Source organism: Acomys russatus, chromosome 13 (genome assembly GCF_903995435.1).
Source record: "Acomys russatus chromosome 13, mAcoRus1.1, whole genome shotgun sequence".
NCBI lineage: Eukaryota > Metazoa > Chordata > Mammalia > Rodentia > Muridae > Acomys > Acomys russatus.
This window is the reverse complement of record NC_067149.1, coordinates 68,135,676-68,154,979: the sequence shown is the minus strand read 5'-3', so window position 1 is coordinate 68,154,979 and position 19,304 is coordinate 68,135,676. Positions and strand designations below refer to the sequence as shown.

General features: G+C 50.6%; 1 protein-coding gene across 1 annotated transcript in view; it reads right to left on the bottom strand.

The window, feature by feature from the left end:
• Positions 1-17,591, bottom strand: part of Rassf8 (Ras association domain family member 8) — a 68,529-nt gene extending 50,938 nt beyond the window's left edge. Inside the window, exon 1 of the mRNA XM_051155593.1 lies at positions 17,519-17,591. The gene's annotated coding sequence lies outside the window, so the exon portion shown is untranslated. The remainder of the gene's footprint in view (positions 1-17,518) is intronic.
• Between the last annotated feature and the right edge of the window lie 1,713 nt (positions 17,592-19,304).

Genomic DNA, 19,304 nt, shown 5'->3' with positions numbered 1-19,304 from the left:
CTCTGACAGTCTAACAAAATGTGCCTGGCACAATCTGGCACATTTCACCTCCACTCAACTCAGGGTTCTATTATTTAAATCAACAAACCTAGGGGTCAACAGCATGACTAAAACAAACAAACTTTGCTTTGTGGAATTCATACTAAATTTTAAGCGTTGTCATGACTTGTTGGTCTCTGAAGACCAAGTGACAGATCTTCCACACAAAGAAGCAAGGCGGTTGGGAGAGGAGGTGCTCCGAAGGAGCCCCGTGCTCCCCAGCTCCTCTGCTGCCTCCACCTAACCAAGCTCAGAGGGATGATGAGGCAGGCTTCGCTGCCCACTCCAGTTAGTCACAACGCCCACTTTTTAAATGAAATGTTTCGTTAACCGAAGATGACAATCACGCTGCAGTCGGACCTTTTATTTAATGTTGCCTGTAAAGGTCTTGGTGTCCGGCTCTGAAGAGAACAGGAGTAACAGTATGATGGTCCAGCTAGCCAAGTGCGGCCACACTGTCATCTGCTCAAAAGCCCCTCTAAACAAACCCGCTGGGGACGTTCAAGGACACACTCTATAAGCTTCAGAAAATATGATGAAAATATAAGAACCTAAAGTTGAAATCGCAGATTTCACACCTAAATTTCAGAATGCATCAACCTGCTTTTCCCACGGTGAACCTTAGCCATGGGGTTACCTCTTCCAAGAGAATTTTCCTAATTCCTCTGTCTGCCTGTCTCCCACGCTGCCTATCTGTCCTCTCCGCGACCAGTTAGCCAAGGAGTCCCACCTGGGTGGCTGGCCCAGGCACGGTCTCTGCCCATCACTCACACGGTGCTCAGCCTCTGTGGCAGAGATGCTGCAGCAGGGAGCAGTGCTCACGACTAACGGTGATGATGAGCTAGCCTTGAGTTAGAACCGTGGTTCTGCCCCACCTCTGCCTATCACTATGGGCAAATTACTGTGTGTCTGGTTTTACAGAAGTTATTGTAACTTAATACATAAGATACTTAGCACCTGACACGCTGTAAGTATTCAGATGGCATTATAAATAAAATGGCCATTTATTGAAGAAAAGCATACCAGGGGCTAAAGAGATGGCTCGGTGGTTTTCTCTGGGAAGATGGGTGCTAATTTGCTCGTCACCGGAGCTCCGCACCTTTATCTTGGGTGCTCTCCTCTGGCTGCTAGGGCTGTATTTGTGCTCTTAAGACTCCTCTCACTGTTTCTAGGAGGCACCAATTCTCCTTCTGGTTTCTCTCCTAGCTGGGCCGAGTGCAAGAGCTCCCTGCTGTTGGAGTCTCCTCTCACCCACACGCTGCAGGACAATTCATTGGTCCTCATCCGCCACAGATGTGAGGTCAGCCAACAGATAACGCTGAGTAAATGCTTGGAAGCGCGGCTGAGCTGCGTCTGTGCTGCTGCTGCCCAAACCTGTCCTCCTTCCTTCTAACCACTTTCTAGGGAATCCCCATTAGGACTGAGATAGCACCTTCTCTCTTCTGTTCTCCCAAATGGGCTTTGGTTAAACAGCATGATACACTGACTGATTCTGTCTCTCCTCAGCCCTGGTGTCCCGATAGGTATAAAACCCTTCCTTGCACTGGCGTGGTGGCGCACACCTGTAATCTCAGCACTCAGTAGGCAGAGGCAGGCATATATCTCTGTGAGTTCGAGGCCAGCCTGGTCTACAGAGCTGGTCTACAAAGTTCCAAGACAGCCGAGGCTACACAGAGAAACTGTGTCTCAAAAACCAACCAACCAAACAAATCTCCTTCCTTACAGACCCTGAAACATACCCCCCATTTACGGCACCTGTGACTCTCAGGCCTCCCAGACCGAGGGGAGAGTTGGGACCTGTCAGCAAGGCCACCACAGTGTCAAGCCTGCATGGAGCTGGGCCCTTATTTCCTTTAAAGAACTTCTGGGCTTTAGCTGGTGACAACTTGTCATGACTCCCAGAGCCCACGGAGGCCAGTGGTCCTGACTGCAAAGCCAGCAACTTGCCCAGACAATCTGCGACGGGCCAGCTGTGTGACTTCTGAAAAGAGCAGGAAATGTTTGTAAAGCAAGAGTTTCTTTTTTTTTTTTTTTGGTCATACAAATATTTTCATTTGTGGACTTAAGTTGGCAAGTCCCACTGCCAAATTAAATTCACTAAGACAACACACCTGATTTGCCAGCTAGCATTCAGCAAAACACCACCCTGCAAGTTAAGAATGTCACTAATATGAACCGCAGTTGTACTGTCGTATTTCCCCAGGAAATAAAACCAAATGACCAGCTCAGCGACAGAGGCTGACTAGGAACTTAGGCTTCCCTAGCATAGAGGGAAGCTGAATCACAGCTGCTCCCTGTGCAGCAGGCGGCGTGGCCCTAACTGCAGCCCTTCCCAAACCCTCAAGTGACGTCCAGCGGGAATGAACTCATGGGGCAGTCTCACAGAGGCCCAGTACCAGGGCTGCTCTGCTTGCTCCCGGGTAGGGACTGAGAGTCACTGCCATGAAAGGCCCCAAGGAAAGAAAAGATCTCTCAGTCCTGTCTCCAACGCTGGTATGGAAGTGAGCACACTTCAGCTTTGAGCTATTTCTCTAACTATGAGCCGGCAGATCTCATGAAATGAAAGATAAGAGCCAGTGGGTAAAGAGCTAACACGCAGAAGAGCCCAAGTGAGGAAAGCCAGCTGGGGAGGAGTGCCAAGCAGGAAACCACCCAGCGGTCTGGAAATCAGCTCTCCTGGTCACCGCTGCAAAGCCAGGGCACTTCCAGGTGTGCACCACCGGAAGGAGGTACAGTGCATCCAGCCTGTGCCACCCACAATGGAGGATTGCATTAGAATTAACGTGGAGGGCGGGTAATGGAGACCGCCTGGGCCGAGGAGGAAACCGGTGGAACAAAGCCCACACTCCTCAGGAGAACGTACAAGACCCTCCACACCTGGCCTGGTCACACCAGCACCCCAAACCCTGAGTGTACGATGCTAGCTCCTGAAGCTCCTCCACATGTGCAGTCTTGCATCTGTGTCTTTGCTGATCCCTAACTGCCCTGGCCAATCAACAGACTTGGCCTGTACAGTTAGGGAAATAAGTTCAGAAAGCGGAAGTGACAGGTCAAGACTATGATCTCCAGGGATGCGCACTGGAGATGAGATTAGAGACAGGTCACAGCCAGGATCGGCCTGTTCCATCTCCTCGAGGATGAGACTGGAGGCAGGTCCTCGGGCTGGGGGGGGGGGGGGGGCGGGGGGTCTTTCCCCAGCATTCTGCGCATCCACCTTAACACCACGCCCTGGCATTGCCACTCCTCTTGTGCCTTTGGCCTCCCACATGTGCTGACTTCTAAGGCACTTCTCTACTCCTTAAGTTTGTAAGTAACACTTAAGTATTTCCTTTACTTTACGGAACTGAACCAGAGCTTTGCACATGCCACCTGAGCGAGTGTTCTACCACTGAGCTGTGCACCCAGCCCAAGCCTCCTGTTTTGGGAAGGGTCTTATTTGGTAGCCGAGGCTGGACACGAACACACTATGTAGTCCAGGTTGGCAAGCTCAGAGAAGCACTAACCTCCACCACAGGCTCAGCCTCCGGAGTGATGGAATTACTGGTGAACAGCACCCAGCTCGGCTGAGGGCTTTTTGTATAAGGTGCAGCGGCCTTTGCTAAGTGGTATGCTTTCTAAGATGCCAAGGTCCTTCTCTTTGTCAAAACAACTAAGTACAAAAATAGCTTCCTTACCAGAGCACGTGTGCCATAAATGTGCATTGAGTAAGCACAACCAAGCTGAGCTCGATACACTGGAGTGACCCACTGAGCAGTGCTCGATACACTGTAGTGACCCACTGAGCAGTGCTCGATACACTGTAGTGACCCACTGAGCAGTGCTCCAATGCCAAGTTAATTCTAATTCAATCTCAACACTACTCAGGGTACAACTTAAATCAGTAGAAATTTAGCTTTAAACAATGCCAGGAAAAACAACAACCACCCGTGGTCTTCATAAATAAGCTTGCTAGTAAACAACATTTAGAAGCTTGTCCTTTGCCTCGGGGCTGGACTATGCCTCACCCTGCTGTGCCTGCCACTTTCCCAGGTCCCCAGGCACATGGAACCAGACCACACAGCCGCCTGTAGTTTTCCACAGACCCAGTGCCTCCACCCTGATGCTCTACCTGATGAGAGCCCTCCCGGAAATGTCTTTTCTCCCATCAGGCCTAGCTTGAGTGGCCTTTCCTTTTAAACTTAAGAGGGAACTCTCAAATTTCCCCAGGCTGACTTATCTTTCTAAAGCATTTAGTTCCAGCTCCATGAGCCCAGAATCGCTCAGTGGTCTGGCCCCTCCCCCTGGCAGAGCTCCTGGGAGATAAGACGGGTTTTCATGATGAGCTAGGGCACTGCCTGGTGCACCATCAACAGCACACTGTACTGTGAGGCAGAGGCAACCAAGCCCAGGGTACACAGCTGGCCCAGCCAAGTAGCTAGTGCTGTCCATGACTTCCACATGTGTGGACTTTACAAGAGGGAAGGGACGACTGCTTTAGAATTAGCGTGGGCGCCAAGAATTGTCTCGTGCCTTCTGGTACAGTGCATCCTTAGAAAGCACAATTGGTAGAAGTGTGGGTGGGAGCAGCTTCCTGTCTTTTAGACTACGGACTACATTTAAACTCTAGGCCCCTCTTGTAGGGAAAAGGCTTCAGAGAAAATACCCCATGTTACTACAGCACACCATCTCAAGCAGCTCAAATAAGGCAGAGAGTCCGGGGGAGCACAGGGCACACGGATACTCAGCAGGTGTGCTTGCCTTCATGCTCCCTGCCCCACAAGCGTGCTGACCGCTCGGAGGCTGTTTGCCACAAATGTATTCAAACGCAGACCTTGCCATGATCACATGGCTTCACTTTCAGAAGACACAGCTCCTCACCCTCATATGCAGAAGCTGAGCAAATGGATGGCTGGGCCTGCTTCAGCCCCTTAGTGCTCCTGTGGTGGGTGGGGGGTGGGGGGTGGTGGGGTGGGTGGTGGTGGGTGGTGGGTGGTGGGTGGTGGGGTGGGTGGGGGGTGGTGGGTGGGGGGTGGGGTGGGTGGTGGGGGGTGGTGGGTGGTGGGGTGGGGGGGGGGGGGGGGGGGGTGGGCACTGTAAGCTGCTGGCTTGTGAGCAACAGAAAGTTATGTTTTTGTGGTTTTACTACTTTCTGGCTCACACCATTCAAGTCCTAAGAGGCCACGTCCCCTCCAGCAGCCGCACTGTGGAACAGAGTGAAGTTCAGGCCTCGCCGAGGGCAGGTCATCTCTCAGACTCATTACCTGAAGTCGATCCTCAGTCAGTTTACTTGGAAGATAGCATTGTACTTAGCTGACCCTGGAATATGTGAATCTGGGGATCAAAGGGACAGTCCCAGGACAGAGTAAGCCAATGAGGCTCATTTCATCCTCTGGCCCCAGCAGACACGGTCCACGGGCTGGGTTTGGCACAGCCCCATCTGTTTTCCAATTCCCTTTCCGCATGTCACATGGCCTAGTCTCATTGGCAACTGCCTCTCCAAGCATGTCTAAACTGGCCTCTGTCTCTTGAGGAACAATGCTGGGCCGGGGACATAATCGGGTGGTAGAGCGAGCACAAGTGGTCATCAGTCGTGAGGCCCTAGGTTCAGTTCCCAGCACATAAAAATAAACACAATCAACCAACCAATAAAACAATGCCACAAGTAGCATCTTTCTTCAATTATAAAATATACATTTATTACAGAAAAAAATGAAAAAAAAAAAGAATAAAAGAATAGGATTAAAAGTCACCAATAACATGAATGTGCAATCTATAATCACACCTGAGTAAGTCGCGTGACCCTGAGTATGCGAGATCAGGCACTAAGGAGTGCAGTAAGATTTTTTTGTTTTTCATTTTGTTTTTCAGAACAGGGTTTCTCTGTGTGTAGCCCTGGCCGTCCTGGACTTACTTCGTAAACCTGGCTGGCCTTGAACTCACAATGATTTGCCTGCCTCTGCCTCCTAATGCTGGGGTTAAAGACCTGTGCCTAGCCAGCTACAGTAAGATTGTTTAAGAATTTTTAGGTCTACATCGATGTTTTAAGTTGATAAAGATGAGATATAATAGAAATTGATTTACATTCAGAATCAAGATAGAAAAGATGTTTTCTTCAAGATTGCCAAAACACTATGAATGTACCATTTATATAATTCCTGATTGTTTTGTGGTTCTTCATGCTGTTGGCAGTTTACTCTATTTGTGTGTGATAATATAAATATATATGTAAAAAAATAAAAATAAAATAAAATGGCAAACAAACAAACAAACAACCATACTCCTGTGAGAACTAAACAGCTGCAGGCCACGGATGTGTGTTCCGGGCAGACACGCAGCATGGTGGGACGCTGCTTTCTCGAAGGCGCGTAACCTGCTAGCAGGGAAAACGATGTCACGCACACAGACCTGGAAGCCTCAATCCTGAGCTCTCACATCTCCACTGCAGACAGAACGGATGCCACTCTGAGAACACGGAGAGCTCCCTGGGTGAGCGTCCATGCCCACTAGTCTACGGACAAGAGTCGGCTGTATTTAAAGCATCGTTTTGACTGGTTTTCCAACCACTGTTGACCCATCATCTCTAGCCACAATAAACTCAGTGCTAAAACAGACACAACATTACAGAAACAAAAGAACTGATAGAAACAGCTGAGTAGTGAAATGTGGTTTTGTCCTTTTTCTCCCCTCAGTCTCCCTCCTCTCATTGGAAGGAAGGACCAGGTGACCCTTCTAGGGCCATGGATGAACTCCACACAGTAGTGATGAACTAGGGCACAAAAGGACAGACAAAGAAACTCTTTCACTTGGGACGTGTGGGACGATGATCATCGCCAAACGTGGAATCGTGGCTCATGTGAGTTCTGGGGACCAGGAAACTAACTGCCCAAGAACAGAAAGACTGGCCACAGATGAACACAGCAAAGCCCTTGACGCGCAGCAGGCCAGGAGCAGACCTGGAATCAAGACCACTTAGGGGCTCTGCAAGGCCATGAAAAACAAAACAAAACAAACATGAAGAAGTCTCTGGCCTCAAGAGACGTCCGTGCAGACAAAGCTGCTCCACTTTAGGAAAAGGCGCCCTGCAGAGCACACACTGCTAGGGCATCGCCGGCTACAAAGCCTCACAGAGCCTACTTACACTCCTTGAACTGCAACAGGGGACTGCGAGCTTACAGCCCGCTTAGTCACTTTGAACTCATGAACAAATGAGCCAAGAGCCCCTCAGAAGTTCACCTGTTTGAAGTGGAGCGCCTCCAAAATTACCGCACAAAGAATATGAGACATGTTGGCATACGTGTGACGTAGAAAAAAGACTGGCTCCCAGGGAACCGGGCACTCCTGCAAGGGCAAAGCACGGTCAGGCTGGTTTAAGGCCACTGAGCAGGAGAGGCAGAACCTTTTATTTGTATGAACAAACAGCACCGTCTTATTAGCGAAAGACACCTTAATTTGGTCCTGCTCCAACTATTAGGCACACAGGATGGATGATGAGGGGCGAGAAGACAGGAAGGTGGGGCACCTGTTCACGCTGGGGCAGACCACGGCCAGCCATAACCGGTCCCATCGGTGAAGTATAGACACGGTGCCTGTAGGTTCTGACTGGGGCCAGCTGGTGAGGAGCTGCCCGCGTCAGTGCCCGGGTGTCCCTTGTTTTCCTTACCAGTCAGGCTCCAAGCACTGTCATTCTCAACTGAAGGACACTGTCTAACAGGAAGGGGACGGTGGTGTACATCACCGGGCGCCAGCCATGTGGGGCTGGGCTCTCTATATTGTGCATTTACGGAGTACACAGTGTTACTGTTGGAGTGCTGACATTAAATATGCTGGCTTAAAAGTAGAGGAAGGGGAAGAGGGGGAAGGAAGAGGAAGAGAGAAGGGGAGGGGGGGGCGGAAGAAGAGGAGCAGGAGAAGGAAGAGGAGGAAGAGGGGGAGAAGAAGGAGAGGGGGATGAGGAAGAGGGGAGGGGAAGGAGGAGGAGGGGGAGGAGGAGGGGAAGGAGGAGGAGGGGAAGGAGGAGGAGGGGAAGGAGGAGGAGGGGGAGGAGGAGGAAAAGGGGAGGGTGAGAAACAGGGGAGGGGAAGAGGAAGAGGAGGGGGAGGGGAGGTCCTGTGTATGGTCCAGAGTTCGAAGGGGCCCTGCAGACACTGGCAGTGCTGTTTTCACAGGCCCATAAGGCAGGATGAGTGTCAGGTGAGGAGAGTGGGTACGAGATGATAAATTAGGGTGATGGGGGAAGAAAGTTCCTCTGCTGTTCAGGAGGACTGGACGGCTTAGGGTGAGGCTGCAGAGACAAGGAAGCATGCACAGGATGCACCACGCGCTGTGGTGGACGCAGGTAGGAAGGAAGAAGTGCCCCAGGCTGACCCTGAAGAGCTGCCATGAGGATGGGCAGGCTAGGCTGGGATCTGCTTGCAGAGCACTGGAGAACAGACCAGAGAAAATGGAATGCAGGGTGTGAACCTTCCAGAATCTGATGAATTCTGTACCTCTCAGGACAAAGCAAAGAGTAAAGGCTTGTGGAGAGGCAGGCTCCTGATAGAGGAGACCGGAGCCCATGGACCATCATCTCGTGGGCTTACTGGCTGTCTGCAGTCCTAGGCCTCATCCTGGAAGCTTCTAGCCTCCATACAGTCTAATCTAGGCCTAGAATGTTTTAGCCTCTGAGACTTACTGCTGAATAAGCTCACCCTTACTTGTTCTTCCTGAGCTCTGGGCTGGCTCGTTTACTTCAGCTGTTCTGACTCAAACTCTTCTCCCAGCTGATTTATTTAATCTGGATTCTCTCTCAGCCTCTGAATTGCTCTGCTCAGCCTCAAACTAACTCAACCTCAAACTAACTCAGCCATCTGCTCTAATCTCCTGGTTCTGGCTCATTTGATCTTCATCTGAGTTCTCTCTCTGCAACCAGTCTCTCTATTACTGTCCCAGTAAAACTCATTCTCTCCCCTCCCCTCTCCCCTCCTCTCTGCCTTCCTCCTCCTCCTCTTCCTCTCTTCCCCTCCCCTTCTCTGTATTGCCCTGTTGGGCTTATCCTACTCTGTCAAATCTTTCTCTGATTTGCCACTTTTTCTGCCACTCAACTAAACATCATTTTCAAACATGGGTGCTTCCTTCTAAAAACCAATTTTACCTTCATTGTCTGGGATTAAAGGCGTGTACCACCATGCCTTTAAGCTTTTCTTTACCTGAAACTTGCTCTATATCAGGCTGGCCTTGAACTCAGATCTGCTTGCCTCTGTCTCCTGGGTTAAAGGTGTGTTTGTAGCCAGGCTCAGTGGCGCACACTTGCAATCCAAGCACTCAGGAGGCAGAGGCAGGTGGATCTCTGTGAGTTCGAGGCCAGCCTGGTCTACAAAGTGAGTCCAGGACAGTCAAGGCTACACAGAGAAACCCTGTCTCAAAAAAAAGATGTTTGTATTCCATCCAGTTCATACAGACCTAGGTGGACTTTGAATGTGATCTCTTGCCACAGCAGCCATGTTCTGAATTGAAATTCCTCTACAGAAATATGTAAAGGTCTCCCTTTCCTACCACTGCCCTCTAGCAGTCTGCGCCAACAGGAGCTCTCCGCATTTCTACATCCCCACTTCGGAAGGGTGTGGGGTTCAGTTCTGACAAATGAACAAATGAAGAAAGGGTAGCACCTAGAAAGAACTTTTTGATGCTTGTTTGTTGAGACACGGTCTCACTGTGTATGTAGCCCTGGCTGGTCTGAAACTTGCTAGATACAATGGGCTGGCTTCCAACTCCCAGAGATCCACCTGCCTCTGCCTCTGACTACAGGCGGGCAGAACAGCACCAGCTAGGAAGAGGTACTTTAAGACAGAAGAGAGGTCAGACTGAAGGTTGCCAACAGCTGGCCGCACGTGGGCTGATGGAGCCTTCACAGATCCTGGAGCCCAGGCAGTACGTGATTCTCCATGAGAGTGCAGAGACTCTTCACAGCTGAGCCCTCTCTCTAGCACTGTCCTGGGCTTCCAACCCAAGTGGACACTTTCTCTAGCACCTGCCTTGAACTATCATGCAGTAAACTACAACAGAGGAAAGATAAAACTAAAAAAAAAAAAAAGAAAAAGAAAAGAAAATGAAGGCAACAAGGATGGGCAAACTGAGAACCGGTGCACAGCTCTCCCTGACAAGCAGTAGCAAGTGTGTGACTGGTGTGACCGTCCTTGCTCTCACCGACAAGAAGCAGCAAGCGTGAGGACTGGTGTGACCGTCCTTGTGGACTGGTGTGACCGTCCTTGTGGACTGGTGTGACCATCCTTGTGGACTGGTGTGACCGTCCTTGCTCTCATTGACAAGAAGCAGCAAGCGTGTGGACTGGCGTGACCATCCTTGCAACAACAGAGCTTCCCATTCAACAACAATTTTAAAAATAAAATAAAATAAAGGAAGCTTTGAGAAGGGAGGGTTTCCATAAGGTCACAGTGTTATTAAACATGCCTTAAAAACATTATCAAGAACTAGATTCAGCTGGTTTCATTCAGCTATGAACAGCCACTGACTAGCAGACAACTGATTGCAGAGGTGGGGCAAGGGAAACTTATCAGACAAGAAACATACTAGTAAGCAGCGTTAGAACAACTGAGTTTCTGTATGTAGAAAATGAACCTAGACCCCAATGTACACCACATAAAAATTAGCTCAAAATAGACCTATGGCAGTCTAAATCTAAAACCCTGGTGCCTTAAAACTTGGAAGAAAACATGGTTGTTACTTTCCATTAACAAGGATGTCTTGAGCTCTACATTATAGAAGCACACTCAGTAAAAGAAAAAATTCACAGGTTAGATTTCACTGAAACATAGAGCTCTCGCTCTTCAGAAGTCCCCGTGCACAGAGTAAAAGGCAGGCTACTCAATGAAAAACTGGACCTAAATACTCGAAACTTCTCAAAATCCAATCTCAGAACCCAGTAAGACCGTGAACAGGGCTGGGGAGATGGCTCAGCACTGACGAATACTTCCTACTTTCACAGAGAACCTGGGTTCAGTTCCCAGCACCCGCATGGTGTCTCAGAACCAAGTGTCACTCCAGTGTCAGGGGATACAACACCCTTCTGACCTCAGAGGGCACCAGGCATGCACGGAGTGCAGACTTACATGCAAGGAGAACACCCATATGTATAAAATAAAATAAAAATACACTTAGAGGTGTTCAAGTCACTCATTAGACAACTGTCAATGAAAACCACCAACGAATACCCCCAAATACCTAATGAAAAAGCCTAGTTATACCAAGTGCAACAAGACATGTGCGCGCTCACACTGCTAAGAAGGTAAAATGGTGGTGTGCACCTGCTTATAAGCACCGGCTCAACTCTAAGGTGGGAGGGTCAGTTCAAGGCCAGCCAAACACTGCAAAGCAGAAGCAAAACAGATGTGAAAAGGTAGAATCTCCTTGGAAAATATTTTGACAGTTTCTTAAGAAGCTAAGCTCACTGGGAGTGGTGGCGCACACCTTTAATCCCAGCACTCAGGAGGTAGAAGCAAGTGGATCGCTGTGAGTTTGAGGCCAGCCTAGTCTACAAAGTGAGCGCAAGATAGCCAAGGCTGCACAGAGAGACCCTGTATGGGGGTGGGGTGGGGCGAGCTAAGCTCATATAAGCAGAGGCAATGGCCCAGACGTCTATCAAGAGACGAACAGATAAGCAAACCGCAATACAGTTGAACAGCTGGTATGTACCGGCATGTATGTACGTTGTTTGTTTGGGGGCCTGAACTCACTAAGTAACCGAGCATGGCCTTGAGTTTCTAATCTTGCAGCTTACACAGAGCTGGAGACGGAGCCAGGGTTGTGCATGCTAAGCCAGCCCTCCAACAGCTGAGCTCCACTCCAGCCCTCCTGCTACGCTCACCAACAGGAGCAAACCACCGGACAGTTACTCAGAGGGAGAGGACACAGTCATGGTTCCCATCATCCCAAGTTCCAGAAAGGACAGCTTCTGTAGTGACAGGAAGCAGAGGAGGCTGGGAAAGGGATGCATTGCGGGAGAGACACCAGGGAGGACGGTGGACAAGCCCTGCTGCACGTGATAGCGAGGACTTCATACACTGCATCAGAGCCTGGAAAACTGCAGTCAGGCACATACAGGCTGGTTCATGACAACTTTACCCAAGTAAAATGTTGTCTAAAAAATAAATATAAGGCTGGCGAGATGGCTCAGTGAGTACAGCTGCTTGCACCAAGTCTGATGACCGGGGTTCAATGCGTGGGACTCACATGGTAGAAGAACAAGGACTCTCACAAGTTGTCCTCTGATGGCCACATGTGAGGCTGCCTTGGCCACTCCAAGCAAGCAAGCAAGCAAGCACGCATGCAAGTGAACAAAGTGGCAACATAGTTAAAATAAGTAAATAAATGTAACAGAAGTGACTGTGTACTTAAAAATAAGGAAAGTAAAATACAAATAAGCTACTTTGTTTCCTGACAGATTTTAATGCATCTAGTAGTGCAGAAATGGCTAAATTTTGACTAAGAATTAGGCAATAAGCCTTATTCCCCAAAGGCATGTCTATTGCAGAGATGCGTATAATAGAAATCTATTCAACTCTCTTAAACAAATATAAAAAATAAATTCTTGCTTTTCTGACTGATGTCTATCCAATAAAAGAAATCTATTTTTTCGGAATATATATTTTATTTGAAAGTATCATTCTATTTTAACTGGTTTTCCAATAATAAAATTACTTCAGTTAAGGATAAATTTAATTTAGCACCTTGGAGCCAATAAGAAAGACAATGTATATATCCACATGTATAAAATATGGAAAATTTTGACTACAACTTCTCTCTTGTTAATATATATATATATATATATTCCCCCCAAAAAACAGAGAGTAAAAACTGAATGCTACTGAGTAAAAGTAAGCTATAATGCATAAAACTTGGGTAGCTATGAAGTTAATTATGTTGAGCTTGGTGGTAATATCTGAATGTATAAAACAACTTAAAAAAATCAATCTACATCTGACATTGGATCTGGGAAATAAATGGTAATAAATAGGATGGTGCCAAGACACTCCAGGTGCTTGTCCAAGTTCCTCTAGGTCGTCAGTGGGGATACACACTCAAGACACCCAAAACCAACAAGGGCACCCAACCACAACAATGGTGATGTAAGTGCATGTGCCGGCGATGTCACTGGTGATGCAAAGGTCCTGCGCAACAGAGGTCCTGCACCAAGCAAGCTACATGCCAGACCCCCTGCCCAAACCATCCCTGGTTTTCTTACCCTGCAGGTTGGTCTGGCTCTTGATGAGCACTAAGGCAAAGCTGCACAAGGCCCTTCAGAAGGCAGAGCTCACCTTTAGTGGGAAGAGAGAACAAAAGGACTAGTTTCTCTCGGTAAAGCGAAATATGAAAACCTAAGTGTCCTTTTCCTGGCCACGCCCTCCTCTTGAGCCAGCAAGGGGCTGCCATGCCGCAGGAGCTCAAAGGTGTCAGTAACTGTCCTCCATCTCCATCCCAAGGGCGCCCAGAGGAGGCTGTGTGCGGAGTCACTTCCAAAGTCCTCGGTGCACGCCCTGACCAACAAGACAGAAGCTGGGTCACAGCTGCTCCAAGGGCTGAGGAGTGACTCTGAAGGGGAAACACAGACCTTAAGAAGAAGTCGAGAGGCCGTGCAGAAAGGGTCTGTGAGAAGAACGTAGCACCAGCACACGCGGCACAGGCATCTCGGGGCCACAGACCGACTCAGGGTTCTCTCTGACTCGGGATTGGAGCAGCAATCCCAACAACACTTTAAGCTTCCTTGGCCATGGAAGGCCAAGGCCGGGCCTACTTTGGCTAAAAAAGGATTTAGTGACAAAGGAAAACAGAAGAACTTCCCCACCTCCAGGTGGCTCCTGCCGCTCCTCTGCAGGGCATGCTGGGACCCTGCTGGGCACCCTTAGGCCCCTCCCTCCTTTTCCTACAGCAGTTTCCCCAGCCTCCTTGGACACCTGGCAGTGACCCGTCAGTCACCCCATCTGTCTGGCACACAACCACGTGGCGCTGTGTAAAACACCAGGCATCGTCGAGTTCTTATTTCCATCCCGTAAGCCTGCGCTCATAAAACATTCTTGTTTTAACGCTGTAGTTAGAGAAGCAGACTGCACACCACAGAGCACCGCAAGAGAAACACCAATTAAACGGTGTCTCAATTCTATTACTTTGCATTTTCCACAAGCCTCAAACGCATTGTTTTTACCTCACACCTAGAGACTGTTTCAGATCATTCACAAAACTGGAACGCAGTAGGGCTGGCTTCACTTTTCTGTCACGAAACACAAATATGGTGGAAACAAAGGCTATTAAGACGTAAACGTGCTGGGTGTGGTGGCCGCGCCCAAGTGCTTTAGTCCCAGCACTCAGCAGGCAGAGCTCTGTGAGTTCGAGGCCAGCCTAGTCTTCATAGAGAGTCGCAGGCCAGTCATGACTACAGAGCGAGACACTGTTTCAAAGATGTACATGGGAAGTGGACACTGCACCAGCAGATAGCTACTGAGCACCTCTGTGAACACTAGGGACTGGAAAGCAAAACAGGCGCCACTGCCCTCAAGGCAGGGGCATCAAACAATAGAGTACTGCATGGTTATAAACTGTAGTAAATTAAGAAGGGTGGCTGTCTGTGTGGAAGGAAACGAGTTGGGTCTATCAGACATGATAATGGTGGCCTTCTTCAGAGAAGACTTCCACTAGCTCTCAATGATGAGGTTATTCAAGGAGATGGCAGCTAGGATAACAGCCCCGAGGCCACTCTGCTGGGTAATGGCCGGACGCTGGGAGATATGGGTGAGCAGTGGGATCTTAAGAAACAGGGCGGGAAGGTGGGCTCGGGACTTTATCTCTTACTCCAGGGATTCTTGGGAATCTTGAAGGCCACAAAAAAGTGACTTTTTCCTGGTTATTGGTAGAAAACAAGCAGGAGGAAGCGGAGTAGAGCAAGAAAGGCAAGAATGGCTTGAAGCAAACAAGACGCTAGAGACTGGAAATCAGACAGGTTTGAAAGAGACGTTGCAGGAAAACTCGACAATACTTTGTGGTCAACTGTTCTGGAGGGCTGACGTACAGAAGAGCACAGTACACAAGACTCCGTGCTTGGACGGATGAGTGCAGAAGTGGCTGCAAGCCTGGACGGCCACCGACTAAGTTCTAGAGAAATGGTAAGTGCGACCGTTGTTGACTGAGATGTGCTAGGCACTCCTGAGGTGCTTGTTCACCATAGCTTTCCTGTTAACAGTAGATTCCCCATTTTAAAGGCCGTGAACTTGGATCACAGAGCAGGAGGAGCAGGGCACCATCCCTGACTTTAATTCCCTGGGTGGCTGCTACAAGGCCTTGCTCCCAAGTCTACAGAACACTAGGGACTGTTTCCATACTCTGAATTCCGAAACCAATTTAGGATTGGAACAAAGTAACAGCCAGGGAGAGTAAGTAGTTGGTACCTTTTTTTTTTTTTTTCTTTTTTGGCTTTTCGAGCCAGGGTTTCTGTGTAACAGCTGTCCTGGAACTCTCTCTGTAGACCAGGCTGGCCTCAAACTCACAGAGATCCTCCTGCCTCTGCCTCCCAAGTGCTGGGATTAAAGGCGTGCGCCACTACCACCGGGCTTTTTTTTTTTTTTTTTTTTTTTTTGGTTTTTCAAGACAGGGTTTCTATGTAACCCTGGCTAGCCTGGAGTAGCCTGGAATTCACAGAGATTTGAGCGCCTCTACTTCCCAGACTGCTGGGATTAAAGGTATGCACCACCAACGCCTGGCTAAAAGTCACAAGCTTTAAAAAATGTGAAAACAAAGATGAAAAGAAAAATGACACAACCATCCAGAATGATTTTAATTCTGCAATTTCCAAATAAGTTTTTAAAAATGCAGAATTCAGGAACTGTGATTCCTGAAATGACTTGGACGCCTCTGTAACTGCTTTTCTCTCCAGGTCATGGACACTAATGGGAAAAAGCCTTTCCTGTCTGCACCATCCCATGCCTTGACTTGGCTCTCTACTGTTTTCCCCACGTCCCCCTCCAGCCCCCCCCCCCAAGCTCTTGTGGCCCCGGAAACAGGACTTGATTGCCTACAGCGATCCTGGTCCACTATGGCCAATCAAATCTAGAACAGGAAGCACCATCTTGACACTCCTGACGGGAGGGCTAAATGACTGAAAAATTTCGGAAAAGACTTCATTACCTACATTGCAAATTATTGAATGTGCTTCTTCAGTAGAAGAATCATCAAACTGTGTCTAGGCTTAAATGAGGTATTGGTCACGTGTAATTTTGCGTTTTAGGGAAAGTTCCCTGTAGAAATATATAAGATCACAAGAATCATATGACCACTAAAAGATAAGGCACAAACCACTTCCCAAACTGATAGTGCAGCTGCCAGGATCCTGGATACCAGCACCTTCCCTTGCAGACATTCGGGACTGCCTCAAGCAAAGAACAGTGTGTGTGTTTGTTTGTTTGTTTGACGAAAAAAAAAAACACCAGGAAAGCTACCGGGTTTTCCTGCTTCCATAGCACCATAGTATGATCACAACCCCTAGCAACCACAGATGAAAAAGACTTCTAAAAGAGAAAGAAAAACTACCTAACGCCCTCCCCCCAACACACACACACACACACACACACACACACACACACACAGCCAACATGCACCCCAAAACTGGGCAGAAAAGCAGAGATTGTTACATATTTCGGATACTTCCCCAGGACAAAACAGATGTCAAGAAATTTGCTGAGCCCCAACCAACCCTAAGTCTCTAAGTATTCTGTCCCCGCTATAGGCGGGTTAAAGGGATTTTATTTTTTTTTTTAACGCAAGGCTTTGATGTGTTGGCAGGGCTGACCTGACAAGCTGGAGTCAGGTAGGAAACGTGCCCTGCATATTTCCTTCTACGCCTCCAAAGATTAGGACCAGTACCGACCTGCGACAACACCCTACGATCGAAGGGCTCAAGATGCCATCCGATGCTGGCAAAGTAATGGTCCGGCCACCCCGGGCGGCTCGGCGATGCTAGGACAACGCAACTAGCCACAAGCCGGTCTCCGCCGCCCACCGCCGGGCCGCAGCGGCCTCGCACGCCAAGCCCACCACCCTTAAAGTTGAACCTCCCTGCGACTCGCCCTCCGCAAGTTTCCAGGGTGCAGAACGCAGCCGACTCTGCAAGCCCCCTCTCTTGGCCGCTCGGTTCCCCGGAGGGGCTGGCCACCCGGGAGGCTGAGCGTGGAGGCAAGGCGGCCACGGTTCAAACAAAATGCAAAGCCCTACCAACGGCCACTTTTCCTTTTCCAGAGGAAAAGCTCTCCCTCCAGGCGAGCATCCGATTTCCATCTGGAGAGGGGGCCGGCCAAGGGCCGGCCGTGCATTTCCCCTCCCTACAAAAGTGGCCTCTAAACTCGCTCGCCAAGGACACCGGGAGGAAGGCGACCCCGGGCAGCACCAACTTTCGGGCGGCGGGGCGAGGGCGCGGGGTGACAGCGGGGCCGCGGTGGGCGCGGGCCGGGAAAGTTCTACTTACTGCGCGTCGCAGCCCGTCCTCGGCGTCCCGGTGCGCGGCCCGCGGCGGAGGCCCGGCCCTGGCAGAGCGGCGGTGGCGGCGGCTGGGGCGGCCGCGCGGCGACCCTGCAGCGGAGGGAGAGCGAGCGGCGGGGCCGGGGCTGAGGAGGCCGGGCCGCAGGGCGGCGCGCGGAGGGCGAGCCGGCGGAGGAGACGCGCGCAGGGAGGGCGCACGCCGGCCTGGCCGGGGCAGGGAGGGCGGTGCACAGCGGCGCAGAGGAGGAAGGGCGGAGGGAGGGCGGGACCAAGAAGGCCGCACGGAGCCCTGCAGAGGGGCGGGAGGAGGGCCGCCAGCTCGAGCCGGGGAGGCCGCGCTGGTACCGGGAGAACCAGGCCTGGGAGGCGGGGCAGAGGGCCAAGGAGGCGGGGTGGAGGGCCAGGGAGGGCGGGCCGAGGGCCAAGGAGGCGGGGTGGAGGACCGAGGAGGCGGGGCAGAGGACCGAGGAGGCTGGGCATAGGGCCTTGGACGCAGGGCCGGGCTGAGGGCAGGGCTAAGAAGGCAGGTTGAAGAGCCCGGGAGAGTGCTATAGCATGCGGGCTAGGGGCCAGCAAGCGGGCCCAGAGAGCCGAGGAGGTGGGCCTATGGCCAGAGAGGGCGGGCCGAGGGCCGGGAAAGGCGGGGCGGAGGGGTGAGGAGGGCGGGGACGAGGGCGGAGCACACCAGGTGTGGGTGGTCTGTAGGCGGGCCCAGGGCGGAGGAAGCGGGCTGGGAGTGCAGCGTGGAGAGCCGGGAAAGTGGGATGGTGTGCTGGACAGGGCTGGGAAGGAGAGCCTAGGGGTGGGGAGGGTGGGCCAAGGGCCTGGAAGGAGGGCCTGAGGGCCGGGGAGGCGGGACGAGGGCCAGTGGCTCTGCCCTCTATGGCTCACATGCTGAGGGTTGTGGAGTGGTTTTTATCCCAGCTTGGATTTCAGATGCGGTTAAAGGCAGAGCTAGGTTGTGGGTGGCGCTGGGGCCTGTGTGCCCTAGCCTGGCTAAGATAGCCTTGCCTCCCATCTCACTGGCATAGGGGTCTCCGGGCTTGAGACCCTGCAGCTGCCTCCTCTGCATCCAGGCCTTTTCAGAGGACTGGTTTGAATAGCTTTTCTTGTGGAGTACCTGTGGCTAGATGTCCGCCATAGCAGACTGCGATGACTGTCGCAAGTGAGGAGAAATAAAGATGAGGCGAAGGAATCAGATGTAATAAAGGCTTTGTTTTGTTTTGTTTAAAGCTGGACTCACTGGAAAGGCTGAGGCAGGAGGATTGTCACAAGTTTGCGGCCAGTGTTAGGCTACGTGTCCATCCTTAGTGACAGGTAATATCAGACTCCAAAGAGTGAATCAGATGCTGAGAGAACTGGGCAGGAATTGGAGGGAGTAGGACGGGAATATTGCCAGAAGTTCAAGGCCAGCCTGGGCCACATACTTTGGTTCCCGGACAGCCTAGGTTACAGAATGACACAGAAGGAGCTCTTGCATTCTCCAAGGATTGTTTGAATTGCTGTTCCTCTGAGTGTATGACTCACACCAGCACCCCATGCCCCCCTTAGCAGCAGGCAATGAAACAGGCAACACACAAGAAAAAGAGAGGGGGGTGGGGAACGGCCAATGAATCAGAGGTGAGTAACGAAAGTTTAGAAAGAGCTGGGCTCACATTCAAACTATGCACCCACACACCTTTAAAAATAGCCTTTAATCGGCGAAGGCCATCAGGACATTGACCTGGAAATGCAGATTCGGGTGTTGTTTTCACCAATTTTGGGCCCTGCAG